Source organism: Marmota flaviventris, chromosome 1 (assembly GCF_047511675.1).
Source record: "Marmota flaviventris isolate mMarFla1 chromosome 1, mMarFla1.hap1, whole genome shotgun sequence".
Classification (NCBI taxonomy): domain Eukaryota; kingdom Metazoa; phylum Chordata; class Mammalia; order Rodentia; family Sciuridae; genus Marmota; species Marmota flaviventris.
In genome coordinates this window covers 177,278,325-177,301,206 of record NC_092498.1, presented here as the reverse complement: position 1 = coordinate 177,301,206, position 22,882 = coordinate 177,278,325, and the positions used below count along the sequence as shown (strand labels likewise).

Genomic DNA, 22,882 nt, shown 5'->3' with positions numbered 1-22,882 from the left:
GCGGCCCTTTTGATTTTAAATTTTGAGACAGGGTCTCATTGAGTTGCTGGCTTTGAACTTGCCATCCTCCTGTCTCAGCATTAGCTTAATGTTTTTGAAAATGCTGCCTGTGTATTTTGCTCATTGGCTTCTGAATTTAAAAACACTTTTTATTCTAAATGTTTTTTTGCTCATTTTTCCCAAGTTGCCTTCTAAACTATTACTGTCCCCTAACTTCTCAAAAGTATTTTGTGGGATCCTTGAAATGTTGTTGATTTTACTTGTCATCAAATAAATGTGTGTGTGGGTGTGGTGTGTGTGTCTAGCATATCATTAGCTTTCTTTTACAATAACATAATTGGTAGTTAATATAAAATAGTAAACTCTAAGTTTCCACAGGTTCCCTGAATATCACCTACCCCATCCAATGTGTTCTTTGGTTGTTTCTGGGAATTAGCATTAAGTGTTCTAACCTTCAATAAATCTTTCCTGGAGGCCACATGCCTGTCAGTATACCAAGCTATTGATGTTCTGAGCTTTAAAAAGCCTCTTCGCTCATTACTTGAGATTATGTGCACTGTCTCCTGAAACCATATGTGTATAATAGTATTCTATAGCTATAGTAATTGAAATTGGAGCCCTTAGTCCCATATCAGATGTGTCCACTCAGCTTCCAACTACTTGTATGGAATACAGAGTATAGGTTGGGAGCATGGATGAAGAACCCAACTCTACTCTATCTAGGAGAGAATTCCAGGTAGTTCCCTCAGGCCTAGGAATGACACTTTCCCAACTTTAACCAGTGTCTTTAGAGTCCAGCTTCAAATTTTAAAATTTTCTTCACCAGTGTTAAGTTTTCCCCCAAGATCCAATAATGAGTGTGTGTCGCCTATCAGTATGACTAAATCACTTTTTTGGTGCTTCTAAAACAAAGTAGTTAGAAACTTTTTATAATTCATTTATATATTTATTTTTAGTTAACACATAATATATATATCCTAGATTTTTTTTTTTTTCATCTCTAATGTGTTTGGAGAATTGGGGCATAGTAGTCTTTAGAGTGTTCCCTTTTTATAGTTGCATATTAGTTCATTGTGTGCTTATACCGTAGTTTATTTAACCAGTCCCCTTTTAGAGGGTATTTGGATTATTACTAATCTTGCTCATTGGAAAATATGAGATATTTTCACTTATTGAACAAAAATTCTGCTTCAGTGGGTGAGCAAAAATCTTAGAATACTTGAATCATTAAACATATTATCAACTTCCCAGAGAGATTACACGTTCTCTACATGGTGTGTTATAAAGTAATTTTAGCATCCTTGTATACATGAATTGGCGAAGGTAATTGATCACCTTCAAGACAGTATTTTAAAATCTAGTGAATATGCCATCAGATCTTTTCAGGGATAGTTTCTGATTTGGGATATTTTTTGTCATTCTTTCCTTTAAATGTACCATACTATCCTATTTCTTTGTATGACGTGTGATTCCTGCTGTGAATTGGACATTTGAATCTAATTGAGTGTTAATTTTGGATGTCAGGTTGTCCCCTTTCTTCAGGGTTCATTATATTTGCTGTTCTTGACTTGCCCCTGCCCCCTTTCTTTCTTTTTTCTTTTTCTGGTTATAGGCTGTTATTGAACTTAGGATCAGGTATAAACTTAAGGTCTTCACAGGTCTTTTTCTGAGCCTGCATCTTTCCCTGAATATGTATGGTTATTTTCTAATTTCAACTGTGTATTTGGGTTTTGACTGTGTTAGTCTTTATTATCAGTTTCCTGAAAAGGGTGTGGAGAAAAATGAAGGGAGGGAGAAAAGGATCCTTTAAATCCTCTGAAAGTCAATAGTGTGTAAGAAGGCCTTATTTTAATGAGGCCATGTGCAACCATAGTTGCTACTGCCTTGTGTTCTCTGTGAACAGAATTGTCAGTGAGAGCACAGATCCCCACATATTTGGAAGATAGCTCATTTTTGCCCAGAGAAGCTCCAGGAAACTGTGTGCAAGCTCTTCCAAGAAGAGCACAGCTGCCTGTCATGATGTGGGGGATGGGTAGTCATTACTGCAATAAGGATTGAAATTAACCACAGTGTACCATAACCAAAATAAATCACAAATTATCCATTTAATCCTTCCCAGTGAACATTGAATATCTTCTATAGACTATAAAATCCAGTATAGTTCCATCATAGAAATTCTGCCAATATGTTTTTTATTTGGGGAGAAATTGTTGGTGCTTTCTACTCCACCACATTGCCAGAATTCACTCCACCCATTTACTTTTTGGAGTTCTGTCTGTGTCTTTCTATTTAAAAGGAATTTTTAAAATTTACATCCCATATAGTTAGATATTTGGGTTTTGATCCAGTCTGACTCTTTGTCTTTTAATTGGATATTTTAAGAACAATGGTACTCAAAGTGATTGTTAATATAGATGGATTAATATTTATGGGTTTTGTCAGCTTTGTATTTGTTGCCTTTGTTCTTTGATCCTAGTTTGTTTTTTCTTCTTTTTTTTTTTTTAACTTTTGTGATTTTAACTGAGTGTTTTATTTTATTCTATTTTCTTTCCTAGGATATCAGTTATACCTCTTTTTTAACTTGTTTAGTGGTTAAACTCTACTACTCTTCTCAATATACACTTAACAACAATTAAAGTATATTTTCAAATAACACTAGAACACTTCGCTGATAGTTTTAAGTGCCTAATAACAAAATAATCCTAATTCCTTCTTTTTTTAAAATCTTTTCTTTAGTTGTAGATGGACACTATGCCTTTATTTTATTTATACATTTTTTATGTGATGCTAAGGATTGAACCAGTGCCTCACACATGCCAGGCGAGCACTCTACTGCTGAGCCACAACCCCAGCCCCCTAATTCTTTCTTTGTAACATTGCTGTCATTCATTTCACTTATATATGAGTTTACATAAACAGATGTATACACACAAAGAGCAAATAATTTTTGCTGTTATTTGGAACAAACTGTTAATCTGTTAGATCAATGAAGAGTAAGAAAAATAAAAAGTTTTATTTTACTTTATTGCTTTCTTGAGTTTATTTTCTTCCTCCTTCCTGTAGAGCTAAGTTTCTGACTGGATCATTTTTCTTCTAAAATTGTTTTTGTTTTGCGGTATTGGGAATTGAACCCAAGGACTACCACTGAGTGACATCTACAGCCCTTTTTATTTTTATTTTGAGACAGAGTCTTACTAAATTGCCAAGGCTAACTTGAACTTGTGATCTTCCTGCCTCAGCTTCCTGAGTAGCTGGGATTATAGGCATGTTTGATATTTTCCTGGATATGTGATTTTCTGTTTTTACATTCATTTGGTGAAATTTCAGTTATAATTGCGTCAGTATTTCTTCTGCTTTTTTAATTCAGCATACTTGTTTTGAGATTCACCCATGTTGTGGCATGTATTAATAGTTGATTCCTTTCTGTTGATGAGTAACATTGCATTATAATACACACAATTATTTAAATCCATTCCCCTTCTCTTTTTCACCCATTACAAGTAAAGCAACTATAAACATATACATACAAGTATTTGTATGAACATATGCTTTACTTTGTCTCAGGTAAATATCTAGTGGTTGAATGGTTGAACTGTATGGTAAGTACGTTTTTAATTTTTAAGAAATTGCCCAGCTGTTTCCCAAACTGCTTGTACCATTTTACATTCTGATCAGCAGGATTGAGAATTAATTTTTTCACATCCTCACTAATAGTTGGCATAGTCTTTTAAAAATATTACATATTTTATTAGTGGTATTAAATATTATTTATTTGTATTTTTATAATGAGTAATGTTGAACATCTTTTCATGATATTATCAATTTATGTATCTTTGGTGAAATGTCTCTTTAGATGTTTTTGCCAGGTTCTCCCCCCACCCCCCCACATTGGATTATTTTCTTACTCTTTAGTTTTCTGCATTCTTTATATGTTCTGGATATATATCCACAATCTGTGGCTCTGTTTTCATTGTCTTGAGAATATTTTTGAAGAGCTGAGTTTTTAGAAGTTCAATTTATCAATTAACTCATTATGGATGTTGATTTTAGTGTTATATTCGAAAATCTCTATCCAGTGTCACATAGTTTTATTCTGTCTTTAAGCTCCACATTTAAATCTACAATGTATTTTGACTTCATGTTTCTGTATGATGCATGCTATATGTTAGAGTTGACTTTTAAACATGTGGATATGTCTAATTGTTAAAATCATTTATTGAAAAGACTATTTTCTTTATTGGATTATCTTTGCATCTTTGTTAAATTTCTTATGTCCATATGTTTGGATTAATTTCTGGACTATTATATACCATTGATGTACTTATATATCTTGATACCATTGCCACACTTGTGATTCTATAGCTTTATAATAGGCCTCAAAGTCAACAATTTTATTCTTCAAAATTCTTTTGGCTAGTCTAGGCCCTATAAATTTCCATATATATTTTAGAATTAACTTGTCAGTTTCCTCAAAAGAAGACAGGAGAGAAGGAGGGAGAGAGGGGTGAGGAAAAGGAAGGAAGATTGGGATTGGGTTGTATTTATACATCAGTTTGGCAAGAAATAGCATCTTAATAAAGTATTGTTTTTGTTTTGCGTGTCTGTTTTTTTGTTTGTTTTTTGTCTCCTCAAGGGCTTTACCACTGAGCTATATCCCAAGCCCTTTTTATTTTTTTATTTTGAGACAGGATCTCACTAAATATCTAAGGCTGGCCTTGAATGTGCCATCCTCCTTCCTCAGCCTCCCAAGTTCTGGGATTACAGGATTGTACCAATGATATTTTCTTCTGACCAATGAAAAAGTTATATCTGTCCATTTAATTAGGTCATTTTATATTTCTCTCACTAATCTTTTATAGTTTCCTTTATGCATGATTTGTAAGATTTATCCATATTCGAATTTTTATCCTAATATGAGTCTTATGTGATTTGAAAATAGCCCAGTTATTCTCTATTATTAAAATTAATTTTTCCTGAGTACCCACCTAAGTGGAACAGGGCACTTGGTTCCCTGTAATCCATGCATTCCCATTGGAGATTATATCATTCCCAACTGAGCAAAAATATATTCTTTGTAAGGATGTGTGTATATGTTTGAAAAATCTTACCATGTTTCAATAGTTTCTGGCCCTCAAAAGGGCCTAAGTGTACAAATTAGAAATAAGGCACATTTTTATTTTCATAGACAGGAGTTAGGAACAAATTGAAAGGGGTGACTGGAAAAGAAAGAAGATTGAAAATCACTACTGTAATGATTTTGGATGGTTCTTTCACTAGCCTCAGGAAGTATTCTTGCACACGTGCAATGTTCAGTACTCAGCCAAATACCAGTGGGAGTTATTCTACCAATCTTTGGGATTCTCTCATTCTACCAGTCTTCTTCTCTTTATAACTGAGAATTCTAGCCCTTTTGTTCTCTCCAGATTGTCTCTTCAATGCAGGAAATTTAAAAAACAACAAACAAAAAATACTTTGGCCATTAAGAATAATTTTATTTATTGAAGCAGCTGATATTTCACTGAATGTTTTCAAACTTAAACCTTATATTTTGTGAAATGAACATTTTTCTCTATATTATAGTCCAGCAGTATTTTTCAACTAGAAATTCTACACAGTAGTTTACCAAACAAGTATATTTCATAGCTCAGTTATAGATGGTGTCATCTCTACTTCCTCTTATTCTTTTAAAGGGCTGTTAATGCTAGTTTTAATTGGCAAATCATAATTGTATGCTTTTATGGGGTTCATTGTGGTTTTTGATAAATGTTACATTGTGGCATGCTTAAATCAAGTGGATTAACTTGATTAATTGATAAAATCCATCATCTGAAGTATCTTTTTGTGTGTGTGGTGAAAATTTGAAATTTACACTCAAAGCTATTTTGAAAATATAGCCAAAAACTGAATTATTATTGACTAGTCACCCTGCTGTGCAGTAGAACTCAAAGTTTCTAGTTGAAACTTTGTATCCTTTAACCAATAATTCCCTATCTACCCTTTTCCTCACTTTTCTACTTACATGAATTCAACTTTTTTAGATCATATTGTTCAAGGACTTGCCTTTCTGTGCCTGGTTTATTTAACTGAACATAGTGTTTTCCAGAATCATCCATATTGTCACAAATAACAGTTTTGTTGTTTTTTTTTAAAGTGGCTGAATAGTGTTTCAGTTTTGTTAGCATTCCATAATTGTAACAAATACCTGCCATAAATCAGCTAATGAGCAAAAAAGGTTTATCTTGGCTCAGAGTGATGCTGTTAGCCAGTGTATATTGATATACCTCCTTTGGCCAGAATGCAGAACTACCCACAAAGGTCCTCACACTAATTATTGTGAACTCACCAGTCCACTTATTTATTTGTAACTCACCCCGAAGGATCTGGTCCTGCTCATATTCCCAAGGTTCCTCAGGGTGTGAGACAGAAGTGGACCTCCTGACAAGAATCCTAAGATGCTGAAGAAGTTAATTGTCTACCTCTAGCTATAGAAAAACCATGGGCCCGGAGAATCTCCTGTGTGGTGCATTGCCATCTTGGCGGGGGCATGTTACAGGTAAAATGAAAATGTTCCTCTTACTTTTTTTTTTGTACTGGGGATTAAACCCAGGGGTGCTCAACCACTGAGCCACATCCCCAGCTCTTTTTTATATTTATTTAGAGACAGGGTTTTGCCAAGTTCCTAGGGCCTCACTAAGTTGCTGAGGCTGGCTTTGGCCTCACAATCTTCCTGCCTCAGTCTCCTGAGCCACTGGGATCACAGGTGAGCGCCAGCATGACCCCTCTTTCTAATGTGGCTTTTCTCAGTTTTGCCATCCAACAAGGTGTCTTAGCCTCACTACTGAGTTCTGGGATATTTACAAAGTTGGTATTCTCTGTGAATAGTTTTTAATAGTATTAACAACGAGACAGGTAGGTTTGGGGGCAGTCACCTTTGCTTTCTTACAGTTGCTGCCCCTTTAGATAGTTTTTAACACTGTCAAAAGTTTTTGTTTCAGATAAGACCTTCCAGAGAAACTTACAAGGAACCAAAATCACTAAGTCATTCTGACTTACTCTTTTTAGCTGACCAAGAATAAACTTTGTTTCTCATAATACTAAATTCAACCAGAGGCCATTGTTTCTGGGTGTTGTGTTTTGTTTTGAAGATGGGAAGCATCACCTCAGACCGAAGCATGACCTATGAATATGTATAAATTTCTCCTAAAAGTCCTTTGCTTTCTTTGTCCAGAAAGATACTGTCTTGAGAATTACTTCCAGTGGGCTCCTTACTTGCTGCAAATAGTAGACCTTTCTTTAGTCTTTTATCTCCTGGTTGGGCTTATTGGCTTTATATTCACCAAGGTTTGAATCCATTGTGATTGGTTGTACTTGGATTTCTCTGAGCAGAAAACTGGAGCTGATGTCACTCCTGCGTCCTCTTATTCTTATAGGACCCATTACTGATGTGTAATTTTGTGTTCTTCTAAATTTGTAGAATGGAAATGAATTCAGTATACAATGCTCTGTGTATTTGTCTTTAATAATATGAATAGTGGAGTAATGTCATAAAATATGAATTAATAACCAGATTTTCAAAATGCCTTTGAAAACTTTGTCCTAGGACATGGCTTCCATTTTGTAGGATAGTTAGCACTGGAAAGGGATCTTAGAGCTCATGTAATTAAATCATCTCCATTACAATGAGGCACAACTAACACTCTTGTAATTATTTAATTTTTGTCCCTTCCATTTAGCAGAGATCTCATAAGAACCCAATTTTCTTTTGTGTCCAATTTACTTTATTGTCATTGTTTTTGGCTTCTCAGTTGTTACCTCTCACTTTTACCTAGTGGCTTGGTGTTTTAAGAAATTTATTTTGTCTTGTAGCTCTAAGCATACAAACTCTTTATCCAGAGCTGGATAGTTTATTTGATCTAACTATGTTAGTTCATTCCCTTAACAGTATGCATCAGGTACTCTTCTTGGTCCTGGGAAGGCAAGCTCATTTATACTACAATTTTCCCAGTGCTTTTCCATGCTTGATTGGTTCCAGAATATCAGTTATGCCTATATTTATCCCAACTCCTTTGCCCCATTTTCAATCTTTGTTCATTGTTCTGGCTAGAGCCTGTGATAGGCAGAATTCTAAAATGGTCTACTGTATAATCTTTGGGAGTATATAGTTTGATGAATATTATTCATGTGATAAATTTATGTCATCTGACATAGCCAGTTTTACAACAGCAAGATTTGGGTGGGCCTGCCCTAGTCATGTGAACTCTTTATATATGAATGTAGAGTTAGAAACAAGGGGACCAAGAGATTAGAAGTACTAGAGGTATTTGATGTGAGGGCTATTCTCTTGTGTTTGTCTTTTACATTGGAGGGAACCACATGTCAAGGACTGTTGGTGTAGAAGGTGACCTCTTACTGACAGCCAGGTAGGAAAATGGTTATTTTAGAACCAAAAAGAATTGAATGAATCTTAGAGGCAGATCCTTCTTCAGTCATTGCTTCAGGTGAGAAGAAAGCCTATCAACACCTTTATTTCAGTTTGAGACCCTGAGCAAAGAACCCAGCAACACCATCTCTGAATATCTGCCCTAGAGAACTGCAAACTAAAAAATGACTTTTAAGCTGAGCTTGTGACAATTTGTTATGAAGCAATAGAAAACTAATACATGGTATATCTCTCTGAAACACCTTTCTTGGTCTCCTCAGTATTACTATATCAGTCTTTTAGATGCCCATTGTATTTTTTTTGTCAGGGGAGGGGGTACTGGAAATTGTACCTTGAGTGCTTTAACACAGAACTGTATTCTCAGCCCTGTTTATTTTTATTTTTTGTTCTTTTTGTTTGTTTGTTTTGGAAACAGGGTCTTGTTAACTTGCTAAAACTAGCCTTGAACTTGCCATCCTCTTGTTTCAGCCTCCCAAGTCTCTGAGATTACTGGCATTCACTCAGCCCCATTGTACTTTGAATTTCTCTTGTAAAGCATTTATGTTAATTGACTTCTGTCATGTTTAGTAACTTTAGGTCTCTGGAAACAGGCACCTTATTTGAATTATTTTCTGTATTTATATCCAATATGTGGTAAATAGTAGTGGATTAATCCGTTTTTCTTTTTTTATATTTGTTTTAATTAGTTACACATGACAATATGACATATCATACATTTGAATCAGATGGGATATAATTTCTCATTTTTCTGAGTGTACAGGTTGCAGAATCATATTGGTCATGCAGTCACATATATACACACAGTAATAATAATGTCTGTTTGATTCTACTATCCTTCCTATCCCCCCATCCCCTCCCCTCCCATCACTTCTCTCTACCTAGTCTAAGGTAACACTATTCTTTTTTTTTTTTCCTTACATCTTCATACATGTATTTTGTATAATGATGAGGGTCTCCTTCCACCATCCATGCAATTCCCTTTCTTCCTCCCACCTCTCTTCCCTATTTAGAGATAATCTTCTTCCTCCCTATCCCATTTTGAGTCACCCCCCTTATATCAGAGAAGACATTTGGCATTTGTTTTTTGGGGGGATTGGCTAACTTCACTTAGCGTAACATTTTTCTTAATATAACAAAATGCCTAAGTACAGATTAAGTTTATAAGGAAGAGGTTTATTAGCTCAGTTTTGGAAGCTGAAAGTCCGAATGGCATGGAGCATCAGGCCCTTGTGAGGGGGCTGCCCTTGGCTGTTTCACCTTATGGTGCGTGGCCATGGTGAACATGTGTGGGAAAAACAGATCATCTCTCAAAGGAGAGAGAGAGGAGTCCCATAGTCCCTTCTGAGATCATTCTTCCATTAACCTAAGGAACCCAAAGTAGGCCCCACCTCTTAAAGATTTCATCATTTCTCACATTGCCACACTGGGACATTTAACAAGAACCTCTGGAGGACAAACCATATCTAAATCATAGCAAGTAGCCATTTCAAAAGTGTTAGAAATGAATAAAAAGAAATTACGAAATAGACTGACTTTAGCAAGTTTATAATCTAAAGGTATTTGACTGTCTTGTCTGTGTTTTTGTTTGTGGAAGGGAGCTTTTTGGGTATGTATATAGTGGGTATTTTTGTTTTGTTTTCTTTTTTTGATTGGTAGAAGTCAAAGTCTTTATTATCTGTTTACACTGGTATATATACACAACTGTTTTGACAGCATGATCTGAAAAATAAAGCCCATGTTATCAAAAGTGTTGGTTGCCCACGTGCAATTAGGAGCTGAAAGTCCAAATGGCCTGAATACCTTATAAATTAACTTGATGTAGAGAGAGTGAGTTTTATTAAAACAAACAAAAGCAAGTGAACTGGAAATTCTTATGGAGATAGACAGTATTTATGAAGTAATACTTTGTTATCATTTATAGCTTTTTATTAATGATCTGTTGAAGCAGTGATTTTGAAGGGGTGAATGAGAATAAATCTATGTTAAAGGGACAAGTTATACTGAATTCCATTGTCTTCATTCATTTGTACTGCTGTAAAAAAAATAGAGACTGCATGGATAATTTATAAAGAACAGAAATTTATTTGCCACAGTCCTTAAGGTTAGGAAGTCAGAAGTCACTGGTTTGGTTGTTAGGTGAGAACTGTGTCCTCTGGGAAGAGGAACACTTTCCAGGAAGTGGTAAGGCAAGAGAAACACTTTGTGAAGCCTCTTTTATAGGGGCTTTAATCCCAGTCCTAAGGGAGGGGTTCTCTTGGCCTAATCTCTTAGAGGTTCTATCTCTTATGACCACCTCATTAGCAACATCTGAATTTTAGGGAGAACATATTCAAATAATCTTGCCTTCAGTATCCAGAACTGCAGCTGGTTCTAGGAAAGGCCTTTAGTAAAAATTCTTAGCATTAAAGCTTTCCTTACAAGTTAGAGTTGTGTTACAGATCTAAAAGTATTACAAGATTGCTGAAAATGGCACAAAAGCAACTCAGAAAATAATGGAAAACTCAAGGGTGAAGATGAAAGGGATGGATGCTAGATGCTGCCATTCATTGTGAACTGCTGTATAAGCCAAATATGTGGTTTCTGATAACATGTGGTTCACTTTTCAGATCATGCTGCTAAAATAGTAGCACATATGAATAAGTCTAAATAGTTGATACATTGATAATTGTGTAAATCAAAGTACTTATACTTTGAGACATAATTGAGAAAGAGAAGTTCTTGTCCCATCCAAATAATGTATTCACAAAGAAAATATTTTGTATTTTATTTTAATTACATAATTTTAGATTATCTATTATGAAATGTATAACTTAACAATAGATTAATTAGTAAACAAATATGCAATTTTCGTTAAGTTACAAGAATAATTAGAGCTGTTTTTAATATCTTTTTTTCCTAATATTTATTTTTTGTAGTTGAACACAATAACTTCATTTTATTTATTTATTTTTATGTGGTGCTGAGAATCAAACCCAGGGCCTCGCATGTGTGAGGCAAGTGCTCTACTGCTGAGCCATAACCATAGCCCTATTTTTCATGTCTTTATTGTAATCGTTGAATAAGTAATGCAACTTATACAAGCATTTTAAACTAATAATGCGCTGGCTTTTTTTTTTTTGGTAGTTATTATAGAGAATCAGTGATTTGAATATAATTCACCAAAGTGATATGAAGCATGTCATCTTATACCAGGTAAAAAATAATAATCATTCTAATACACATTAGTCTTTGCATATGAAAAAGAAAATAAGTTTTTATCATTGGTTTGAAAAATAAACAGTGAAGGTTTTTGGATTCTGTCTACATGAAAACTAGATTACTTTCTTTCCCCACTCCACCCCCAAGATTGCCTTGCACAGATCTCTTGTAATAAAATTTCTGCCTTTATTCTTAAGTTCTTTCTAGAACCAAATTGGTGGTTGGGGAAGAGAGGAGCATGGGTGCAAAGGGTGAGTAACTTCTTCAATTTTTAGGTGACTTTTTCATTTTCATTTTGAACATTAGTTCAAAAGAACCAATTTTCCTAAACCAACGAAGGAAGCTTCTGTTCTTAACTTGGAAATAACCATTTCAGTGACTCTCTTCTGTCAATACTTTGATATATTTTCCCCTTTAGATTTAATGTGTATTTCGTGATTTTTTTTTTTAGTTTTATTGATTTTTTTTTTAAATACACGACAGCGGAATGCATTACAACTCTTATACATGTATAGAGTACAGTTTTTCATTTCTTTGTATATAGAGTATGTTCATGTTAATTTATGCCTTTATACATGTACTTTGTTGTGTTTTTTTTTTTTGTATTACAATTCTTATTACACATTTTTACCACAATTTTTCATATCTCTGTTTATATATAAAGTATGTTAAAACCCAGTTTGAGTCTTCATACATGTACTTTGGATAATGATGTCCATCACATTCCACCGCCCTTGCTAATCCCTTTCCCCCTCCCATTCCCTCCTACCCCTCTTCCCTATCTAGAATTCATCTAATTCTCCCATGCTCTCCCTCCCTACCTCACTATGAGTCAGCCTCCTTATATCAGAGAAAACATTTGGCATTTGTTTGTTTGTTTTTTGGAATTGGTTAACTTCACTTAGCATTATCTTCTCCAACGCCATCCATTTACTTGCAACTTGATTTTTTTCTTTTAATGCTGAGTAAAATTCCATTGTGTATATATGCCACATTTTTTTTTATCCATTCATTCATGAATGACATCTAGGTTGGCTCCACAGTTTAGCTATTGTGAATTTTGCTGCTATAAACATTGATGTAGCTGTGTCCCTGTAGTATTCTGTTTTTAAGTCCTTTAGGTATAGTCCGAGGAGAGGGATAGCTGGGTCAACTGGTGGTTCCATTCCCAGATTTCCAAGGAATCTCCATACTGCTTTCCATGTTGGCTGTACCAATTTGCAGTCTCACCAGCAATGTATGAGTGTACCTTTTCCCCCACATCCTCTCCAACACTTATTGTTGTTTGTCTTCATAATAGTTGCCATTCTGACTGGAGTGAGATGTGAGATCTTAGAGTAGTTTTGATTTGCAATTCTCTGATTGCTAGAGATGATGAGCATTTTTTCATGTTTGTTGATTGATTGTATATCCTCTTCTGAAAAGTGTCTATTCAGGTCCGTGGCCCAGTTGTTGATTGGGTTATTTGTTTTTGTGTGTGTGTGTGTGTGTGTGTGTGTGTGTTTCCGTGCTTAGCTTTTTTCACTACTTATATTCAATATACTTCATGAAACACTGGCCAGAGCAATTAAACAAAAGAAATCGAAGAGATACATATAGGAAAAGAAGAACTTAAATTAGCACTATTTGCTGACAATATGATTCTATACCTGGAAGACCCAAAAAACTCCACCAGAAAACTTCTAGAACTAGTAAATGAATTCATCAAAGTAGTAGGGTATAAAATGAACACCCATAAATCAAAGGGATTTCTGTATATCAGTGACAAAGCTTCTGAGAAGGAAATGAGGAAAACTACCCCATTCACAACAGCCTCAAAAAAAAAAAGATACTTGGGAATCAACTTAAAGAAAGAGGTAAAAGATCTATACAATGAAAACTACAGATCCCTAAAGAGAGAAATCAAAGAAGACCTTAGAAGATGGAAAGATCTACCTTGCTCTTGGATAGGCAGATTAATATTATCAAAATGACCATACTACCAAAAGCACTATACAGATTTTATGCAATTTCGATCAAAATCCTAATGCCATTCCTCATAGAGATAGAAAAAGGAATCATGAAATTCATCTGGAAAAATAAGAGACCCAGAATAGCTAAAGCAATCTTTAGAAGGAAGAGTGAAGCAGGTGGCATCGCTATACCAAACCTTAAACTATACTACAGAGCAATAGTAACAAAAACAGCTTGGTATTGGCACCAAAACAGACCAATGGTACAGAATAGAGGACATAGAGACTAACCTACAAAATTACGGTTATCTTTTATTAGACAAAGGTGCCAAAAACTTGCAACTGGAGAAAAGATAGCATCTTCAACAAATGGTGCTGAGAAAACTGGCGATCCATATGCATCAAAATGAAACTAAACCCCTATCTTTCACCATGCACAAAACTTAACTCAAAATGGATCAAAGACCTAGGAATTAGACCAGAGACTCTACCTCTAATAGAAGAAAAAGTAGGCCCTAATCTTCATCATGTGGGATTAGGCCCCAACTTCCTTAATAAGACTCCTGTGGTGCAAGAATTAAAACCAACAATCAATAAATGGGATGGACTCAAACTAAAAAGTTTCTTCTCAGCAAAAGAAACAATCCGTGAGGTGAACAGAGAGCCCACATCCTGGTAGCAAATTTTTACCCCTCATATCAGATAGAGCGCTAATCTCTAGGATATATAAAGAACTCAAAAAGCTAAGCACGTGATGTTTTTTGAAAGGATGATCACTCACATCTGTTTCTCCTCCTCCTTTTAACCTTTTAAAAATAGTTAAGTATTGCATACTTAAATTATGTAAGACAGATATAGAATTTAATAAAACTAACCACTGTACATTACAAGAAATAGCATTTCGCTAACACCACAGAATTGCCCTTTATGGTCAGAACTTTATAATCAAAACTTTAAACTTCCATCCCCAATGTAACCAGTAATCTGACTTTTATAATAGTCTCTTTGTTGGTTTTCTTTATAATTTAGCCACCTAGTCATTCATCCCCTAAGCAATATAATTTCGTTTTGCTTACTTTGAAAAAAAATAGATCATATGATATGTTTTCATTTGGATCTGAATTATTCTCCTCAACAGTATTTCATATTGTCCTTATACAATTTAATTGCTCATATTTTGTTGGTTTGTTGGCTCATTTTTAGTTTTGAGAGTGTCTTACATATTCTGAGTCCAACTTTTCTGTTGGATATGATTTTGCAAATGTTTTCTCCCAATGTATGCTTTTGTCTTTTTATCCTCTTAACTGTGTCTTCCTAGGAGCGAAAGTTTCATTTTGATTATGTTTAATTCATCATCTTCATAAAATGTGCTTTTGGTGTGGCATCAAAGAGCTCTTTGCCCAGCCCACAATTCTCTCCTGTTTTTTCGTCTAGAAGTTTTTATCTTTTTAGATTTGACAGGTCTATGTAATCCTTTTTAATATATGTGTAGGGTATTAGGTATAGATTGAGGTATTTTCTGTGTAGGTCCTTGTCCAAGATCACTTGTTGCAAAGATTGTTTCTAAATTGATTTACTTTTATCAAAAATTAATTTATCATATAGTCACAGATCATTTCACAACAGGGTTATGTTCTGAAGCGTGCATGGTTAGGCAATTTCACTGTGCAAACATTGAGTGTTACATGAACTAAGGTTGCTGCATCATCTTATTGGGACTGCTGTCTATATACATGGTCCGTTGTTGAACAAAACATTGTTAATGGAGTGCATGACTGTGTAGTTTTATTTCTCAACTCTATTCTGGGAGCGTCTGTCATTTTCCTCATATCATACTGCCTTATTTGTTTCATAGTAGTTATTGAAATCATATGGCATGAGATTCCCAGCATTGTTGTATTCTTTCCAAATTGTTTTTGTTCTGGTTTCTTTACATAAAATTGTGTGAATTTAAATCTCTAAGGAATATGGTTGGGATTTTTATTGGAATTGCACTAAATCAGTACATCAATTTGAAGAATGTCTATACAATAATGAGTCTTCCAATCCATGAACATGGCATCTTGGTCTATATTTATGTTTTCTTTCTCAAATGTGTCAGTTTTCAGCATATAAATCTTGCAGTTTTTTGGTTAGATTTATGGCTAAGCATTTTTTTTCCTTCTACTCTTACTTTTTGGTGCTGCTGTAAATAATACAATTTAAATTCTTTTTTAAAAATTTCTACTTGTTAGTAGGTAGAAATGGGATTGGTGTACATTGGCTTTGCATTCAGCAACTTTTCTATACTAATTCTAGGATCTTTTTGTAATGTTCTTTGGGATTTCTCAAATAATATGCCATGTACAACTAAAGTTTTATTTCTTCCTTCTCCGTTTATATGCCTTTTAATTCTCATTTTACTGACTAGGACTTGCAGTGAAGAGAGTAGACATTCTTGTCTCATTATTGATTGGCAAAGGAAAGAACTTGGTCGTTCACCATTAAATAGCATGTGTAGGTTCTTATAAATACCATTTATCAGATTAAGGAAGTTTCCTTCTTTTCTGAGTCTGCTAGGAGTTTTTAAAATCAAGAATAGGTTTGTAATTTTATTAAGTATGATAATATCATTCTTAAATCTATTAATATATTGAATTAGATTAGTTGATTATAGTTGAATGAAACTCTCAATTCCAGAAAAAATCCCAGTTGGTTGAGATGTCCTTTTCATATATTGCTGAATTCAGTTCACTAATATTTAGTTGAGAATGTTTATGCCTTCACTGATAAGGGATATTGGGTACTCTTCTCAAAATATTTCTGTTAGGTTTTGATATTATAATGTTGGCTTCATAGTGTGGAAGTGTTTCCTTCTCTTCTCCTTTCTGGGAAAGATATACAAATTGGTATTATGTCTTCCTTAAATGTTTAATAAAATTCACCCTTGAAACTACCTGGGTTTGAAGGCAGGGGGGTTGTTGTTGGAAATAAAATTGTATGAATTTAGTTTCTATGATGATCATAAAACTATTTGGGTTATCTTTTTTCCTGAGTAGTTTTTGCATCTTATATGGAGTTGATCTTTTCCATCCAAATAGTTGAATTTATATGCATAGAATTGTTTGTGATATTCTCAAAATCTTTTTGTGTATCTGAGGTTTTTATTGATTGTGCCCCTTTTCATTCCTGGTACTGGTCCCCTCCCCCTTTGGTCATTCTGACTAGAAGATTACCAATTTATTGATCTTTTCAAAGAGCTAGTTTTTGGATTCATTGATTTCTTTATTGTTTTTCTGTTTCTCCTTCATTGATTTTTATCATTTCCATTTTTCTGCTTACTGGGTGGTTGTTTTACTGTTTTCTTAAATGAAAGCTTAAATCACTGATTTTAGACCATCTTTTCTGATTAAAGTATTTTATTGGTTAGTAATTTTCCTCTCAATACTGCTTCACATTCATTCTACATATTTTAATATGTTGTATTTCATTTTCATTTTTTTCAAAATATTTTTATAATGTTCCTTGATACTTTCTCTTCACATGAGTTTTTGTACTTTACTATCAACTTAATTTTGTGATTGTCAGAGAATATAATTATTACTTTCATGTAGCCTGAAGAACATCTTTAGAATATATACAGATGCATAGTTTATAGGTGATTAATGGTTCCCCTTGTATGTTTAGAAGCATTAAGCTAGATTAATATGAGCATATGCAACTAATTAGACTACAAAGCTTATTGACTTCTGGCAATTTTTGTGAAAATTTAGTTCTGAGAAGACAGTGTGTGATGTGGTAATGGCAGTAGTCTTTATGCATGTTTCTGTGACATTTTGTTTCATATGTAGTTTTATTTAGCCACCAGTGTATTTAAGATACAGAACTATTGCATCACTGCAAAGGAACTTCCTCATGATTTCATCTACTTGTGTACTTCTTTGATAATGCAGCAGCCTGGCATATGCCAGTGACCCAGTCCCAAAGTAGTTAGCAATCATTGGTGTTATTTAACCTAATGTTTTCTTTCAGGATAATCAGTTATAAAAGGTAAAGGTAGTTTTTGCTTGCTTTCATTTGGGGACAGTCACAAATCACATTTTTATGGTTCTAATCATATGTGCAAAATACCTTTTCATGGCATTTACGTGTAAGAAAAATGTATTTACATCTAACTAAGAAAATTTTTACTTTTTTAATGGTCATCAAGTACTTTTGAAATGCCTGACATAGGAAATTGTTTTAGGATTTTTATTAAAACGATTCTTTGTTGATTAAAATAAGTTATGTAAAATTTTGTTTTTATTTAAAACATTTTTTAGATGAGCAAATTATGTGCATGTGTGAATATTGGCATAATGAATCCACTATTATGTGTATTAAAATGCACCAATAAAAAATAAATGTTAAAATATGTAACATAATGTGCATATTTGTAGGTTCAGTGTGGTATTTCAATGCATGTATATACAGTGTGTAATGATCCAATCATAGTAATTGGCATATCCATCACCTCAAACGTTTATCATTTCTTTGTATTAGGGACGTTCACTACGAACTATTTCAAAATGTACTATTAATTGCTGTAAACTGTAATCACCCAACTGTGCTAAAGAACCTTAGAATTGATTCCTTCTCTATGGCTGCACCCTGTACCCATTTCCATTTCATCCTCTCTCTACCTGCCAGGCACCCACCCCTTTCACAGCGTCTGTTCACTTTTTTCCTATAAAATCAACTTTTTTTTTTAGGTTTCTGTGCTTGGTTTATTTCACAGAACATAAAATCCTCAAGTTCCATTCATGTGTTCTCAGATAACAAGATTTCATTCTTTTTATGTCTGAATGATAATCCATTGGGTATATATGCACCTCATTTTTAAAATTTATTTATCCATCAGCGATTGATTTCAGATCTCAGCTATTGTGAATAGTGCTGCAATAAATATAATAATGCAGATATCTTTTTGACTCTTATTTTTTTGCTTTGTATATATACCAGTAATAAGATTGTTGGATCATATGGTAGTTTAAATTAGTTTTTTTTTTTTTTTTAAGAGAGAGAATGAATTTTTTTTGTAGATGGACACAACACAATGCCTTTATTTTTATGTGGTGCTGAGAATCGAACCCAAGTCCCGCCCAGCGAGCGCTCTACCACTGAGCCACAATCCCAGCCCTTAAACTAATTTTTATCTTTGATAATGGCCATTTTGAGTGGGGTGAGATGATGCCCTGTTGTGGTTTTGATTTGCATTTCTCTGGTGATTAAGTGAGCATTTAATCACATACTCCTTGGTCATTTATATATCATCTTTTGGGAGAAGTCTCTTCTGATCATTTGCTCATTTTTAAATGAAACTTTTTTCCTGTTTTGAGTTTCTTATATATTCTGCGTATTTATCTCTTCTTGGATGAATAATTTGTAAATATTTTCTCCATTCTACAGGTTGTCTCTCTTGTTTCTGTGCAGGAGCTTTTTAGTATGGGATGTCTTTTTTTTTTTTTTTTTTTTTTGTTATTCCACTGTCAGTCAGTATATGTCTTTCCTGATGAGGTGTGTTTCTTGTAGGTAGCATGTAGTTGGATCTTGGGAATTTTTTTTCCTGTTGTTTTGTTTTAATCTAGTTGATCTGTTTTTTAGTTGGGGGATTTAACTCATTTACATTCAAGGTTATTGATTGGTAATAACCTACTCTTCTCATTTTGTTAATTTTCTGGATCTTTTGTATATCCTTTGTTTTTTTCCTCCTTTCATTATTAGTCTTTGTGATTTAATGGTTATTTGTAGCAGTAAAGCTTGATTACTTTCTCACTTGTGTATCTATTCGACCATGAGTTTTTTTGCCCGCCCCCCATAGTGGGGATTGAACCCAGAAACACTTTACCTCTGAGCTATATCCCCAGTCCTTTATCTTTTTTATTCTGAGACTTGCTAAGTTTCCCAAACAGGCCTTAAACTTGTGATCCTCCTTGCTCAGCCTCCCAAGTCACTGGAATTGCAGGCATGGTTTTACATGTTTACCCTTTCTTCCTTCCTTCCTTCCTTTCTCCCTCCTTCCTTCCCTCCTTCCCTCCTCCCTCCCTCCCTCCCTCCTTCCTTCCTTCCTCCCTTTCTCCCTCCTTCCTTCCCTCTCTCCCTCCTTCCTTCCTTCCCTCCTTCCTTCCTTCCTTCCTTCCTTCCTACCTTCCTTCCTCCCTTTCTCCCTCCTTCCTTCCTTCCTCCCTTTCTCCCTCCTTCCTTCCCTCTCTCCCTCCTTCCTTCTTCCTTCCTCCCTTTCTCCCTCCTTCCTTCCCTCTCTCCCTCATTCCTTCCCTCTCTCCTTCCTTCCCTCTCTCCCTCCTTCCTTCCTCCCTCCCTCCCTCCTTCCTTCCCTCTCTCCCTCCTTCCTTCCCTCTCTCCCTCCTTCCTTCCTTCCCTCTCTCCTTCCTTCCTTCCTTCCCTCTCTCCTTCCTTCCTTCCTCTCTCCTTCCTTCCCTCACTCTCTCCTTCCTTCCCTCTCTCCTTCCTTCCTCTCTCCTTCCTTCCCTCTCTCCTTCCTTCCTTCCCTCTCTCCTTCCTTCCTTTCTCCCTCCTTCCTTCCCTCTCTCCCTCCTTCCTTTCCTCTCCTTCCTTCCTTCCCTCTCTCCTTCCTTCCTTCCTTCCCTCTCTCCTTCCTTCCCTCCTTCCTTCCTTCCTTTCTCCCTCCTTCCTTCCCTCTCTCCTTCCTTCCCTCCTTCCTTCCTCCCTTCCTTCCTCCCTCCCTCCTTCCTTCCCTCTCTCCCTCCTTCCTTCCCTCTCTCCCTCCTTCTTTCCCTCTCTCCCTCCTTCTTTCCCTCTCTCCCTCCTTCCTTCCTTCTCTCCTTCCTTCCATCTATCCATCCATCCATCCATCCATCCTACATTTTTATGGAATCCATGGATGAAGAGAGAAAAATAAAAACAAGATGATGTTGAGGTGCAGGCACAGTCACTAAGGTGGTGAAGTTTCCAGGGAGGCGAAGTGGAGTTAAAGACCTTTTGCTTATATAATGAACATAGAGAGTGTGTTTGTGTGTTCTTGGAAATTATTCGGTGGAGATGGGTAAATGGGTCCCAGTTCCCTGAAGCAATTGCCTTTGATAGAAGCAGAGAGATACACAAGTGTACTTTCTGGGGAGAAGGTGGAAAGTAGCAGATGAATGTGGTGAGCTTGCGGTTTGGTGATGGGAGTTTTGGTTTCCTGGGAGGCTTAACTAGAGGGATCTGAGAAGTTATCTGATAGCGGGAGACATAGCCTCCTGGAGAAAACCACGAGATTGCTTGGGAATGTGAAGTTCTTATTCTGAGTTTGTGGTCAATGGTTCCAACAGAAGCTGGTCATTCTGGTTGGTGATGTTTCTCCAGCAGTCTCAGGAGAATGGCCAGACTTCTACAGGCAGGTGAGCACAATGCAGAGCAAGCTGAAGCCACGGAGCAGGAGTACTCATCCACATGCATTGGGGTACAGTGTGATATGACTCAGGGGAAGTGCAGAGTGTGAGTCCGATGTGACCCTCAGGCAGCAAGCAGAGGTGCGGACCGCCTCAGCAGGGTAGGTGGGTCTCCGTTCCCGTGCTTTTTCTCTCATTGTTTCTCTTGGTGTTGAAACAGGTCTGACTGAAGACCAAATGCTGTGCTGTAGTGGAGAGCTCCCGAGGTTTCATAACCTTATTGCTAGAAATATAAGTTAAATACAGTTTGTTTCCTGAGTCAAGGAAGGGGGAAATTTCAGATGCAGGAAGCTCAGCATGGTGCAGGCATGTGAAATTACACCAAATATACACCGGGACGTGCCAGGAATTACCCATATCATGAGCTGAGAATCATGGGTAGCCCAGGTGTCTTGAGGGCCCAGTGAGCGTGGTGCCCTTTACATGTTTTCCTGGCAGTAGTTACCATTGTTTTACTTCTAGATTTGAGTCTCCCTTAAGCATTTCCTGTAAGGCCAATCTAGTGATGATTAATTTTCTGTTCTTGCTTGTCTGAAAAATACTTTATTTCTCTTTCATGTCTAAAAGTTTTCAGTTTGGGGGGAAGTTTTCTGCTGTTAATTCATTAGATAAGTTTTCTGTGACTTTTTCCATTTATCCTCCCTCTGGAAATTCCCATAATGCAAGTATCCCTATTCCCTTAATTGTGTCCCAGAGGCTTTCTTTGTTTTTCTTCTTCTTTATTAACCTCTGACTGCATTAATTTGAAAGACCTACCTTCAAGTTCAGACATTCCTCCTTCTACTTCATGTAACCTGTTGTTGAGGTTCTTAATTGATTTTTTTTTTTTTTTGCACTGGGGATTGAACTCAGGGGCAATGGACCACTGAGCCACATCCCCAGCCCTATTTGTATTTATTTAGAGACAAGGTCTCACTGAGTTGCTTAGGGCCTAACTGTTGCTGAAGCTGGCTTTGAACTCTGCTCCTCCTGCCTCAGCCTTCTGAACCACTGGGATTATAGGTGTGCACCACCACAACCAGTGAATTTTTATTACATTCATTGAGATTTTCAGCTGCAACCCTCTTTTGGTTCTTGTTTGTTTGTTTCTGTTTTATTTATTTATTTTAATCTTTTGGTTCTTTTTAAAATAAAGTCTTTGTTGAATTTCTCATTCAGGTCATGAATTGTTTTCCTGATTTCATTGATAAATTTTTTTTGTCAGTTTTCTTTTATCTCACTAAGTGTTCATGGATTGTTTTGAATTCTTTTTCAGACATTTTGTAAATGTACTTTTTTTTGGCTTAGACACTGAAAAATAATCTTTGAAGGTGCCTTGTTTCTTTCTTATTCATGTTATCTGTTATCCCTACACTGTTATCTGTGCAACAATCACCTTTTCCGATTTTGTTGGTATTTTTTTTTCTTCCACAAGGATAGGGTTTTTTTTTTTTTTTTTCCTGGTATGGTATATAAACTTTGATTTGGGGTGAACTCAGTATTGTTGCCTCTGAAGTTTCTTGTAATTCTTAACAGTGATGCCTATAGTTACACTAATGGCCTGGGCTGCAAATGTGTATTTGTGGTGGAGCTGTGCTGCCACCTGGATGACTGTCAGACTAGGTTTGGGTGTGCATGGGTGCTGTGGTTCAACTAGCTATGCAGTGGGCTGTCTGGTCAAGCATAAGCATAAGCACACACAAGCCACCCCTGTGTTTTGACTTCTCCTCTGTGCAGTCTGCTGGCTCCCTGTTTGGAAACTGGGGGCTCACCTTCTCTACTGAGCCTAGGATCTGAGCAGCCAGGATTGTGGTGCTGCAACCCAATGTATGTAATCATGGTGGAATGATAACAGTCTCTAGTATGGGGTTATCCTGTGACTA

General features: G+C 35.8%; 1 protein-coding gene across 9 annotated transcripts in view; it reads left to right on the top strand.

Moving 5' to 3' along the window:
- Ankrd28 (ankyrin repeat domain 28) overlaps positions 1–22,882 on the top strand; it is a 202,538-nt gene that overhangs the window by 69,043 nt on the left and 110,613 nt on the right. The window contains exon 1 of one of the 9 annotated variants that reach the window (XM_071619279.1): positions 11,836–11,889. The exons of the other annotated variants lie outside the window; for them this stretch is intronic. The gene's annotated coding sequence lies outside the window, so the exon portion shown is untranslated. Of the gene's footprint in view, positions 1–11,835; positions 11,890–22,882 lie in introns of those variants that run through there. 9 annotated transcript variants of the gene reach the window in all.